Source organism: Galeopterus variegatus, unplaced genomic scaffold, assembly GCF_000696425.1.
Source record: "Galeopterus variegatus unplaced genomic scaffold, G_variegatus-3.0.2 Scaffold1153, whole genome shotgun sequence".
Lineage (NCBI taxonomy): Eukaryota > Metazoa > Chordata > Mammalia > Dermoptera > Cynocephalidae > Galeopterus > Galeopterus variegatus.
In genome coordinates, this window is record NW_007727264.1 from 332864 (window position 1) to 334199 (window position 1336).

A 1336-nucleotide genomic window follows, 5' to 3' on the forward strand; every position below is an offset into this window, starting at 1 on the left:
AGCGGGAACCGGTCTCCACATGGGATCCGAACCCTCGGCGGGAGCACCTCCGCACTCCCAAATGGCGCACTCTCCAGTGCGCCACTGGGCCAGCCCGAGATGGTTTTACTTTATATTCAAGGAAATTAATTGGTGATGGAATACTCTGAAAACCTGACAATTGGTTGTAATAAATAGAATCTGTTTTTTGTTTTTTTTTTAAATGTTGTAAATAGGAAAGGAAGATCTGTCCACTCTCATCTACCTTATCTCACCAACAGTCCTTCGTCAGAGAAATGCAGGGCCATTCTGGAAAGAATAAAGGGCACAATCCTGTCTAAAATGCACATGGGCTGGATTATGTAGCAAATGCTCCTTTAACCTAAAAAAAATAAATTAGTAGGTAACTTGAATATGATATAAAAATAACTCAGACCATGGAGGAGGTAATTTTATGATAAGTATCTTTTATAATAATCATGTAGTATCTAGCATTTTTACATTAGGCATGAGCATGAATGAACTGACTTCAGGCTTTAATGATCACGTATAAAATTGAAGAAATAAAAAAACAAAAGCTTAGTCTAGTGTGACCATGGGTATTACAGAGCACTTTTCAACTACCCTCTTGCCTAGCGGTAGCTTTTGTATGATGTATTGATGAAGTCAGTGTACCAAGAAAATAAAGTATTGCCAGACCTGATATTCAAACCAGAAACAAGTGGCTTGTTTCTTCTGCAGTAAGTTTAATGAATTTTCGACAAAGGAAAGAGGAGGGGTTGATGGGAATGGGCTGGATGTGCTAAGTTATCACAAAAATCCCATCCTCTGCTATTACTATTGTGGATCAATTATCCATCCATCTGCTCCCTTCCCTCCACACACTCACATACATTATCATCTTTCCCCTTGGTAACAAAGATGGGATGTTGACAGAAACATGGCTTTTTAGAAAAGGGAAAAGGAGGACCTCACTGGCCATTAATGGAACCTGAGGGAAGTTTATTGGAATCATAGTTAACATGTTGACCAAACTGCATGATTAATGGGACAATATACGATCCATTACTTTATTGTCTGTTAATTAGAAAGAAACAGGGAGGTGGTTGAAAGCCAATTCCTGTAAACAGTTCCAATGACAGCTGAGTAAAGAGTGCCTTGATTTGAGCCGGAGGAACTCTTCTCTAAGCTGGCAGTCAGCCTCAAGTTTCCCACAATGTAATAACTAATACAGGGGATTCATCCTGGTGGGCAGAATTTCCACCCTCTTTTAGACAACAGTTATAGATAATAGATATGTGTACTTATCCTGATCTTGAAATGAGGAAAATTCTCCAATGCTATGAGCAGAAACTTG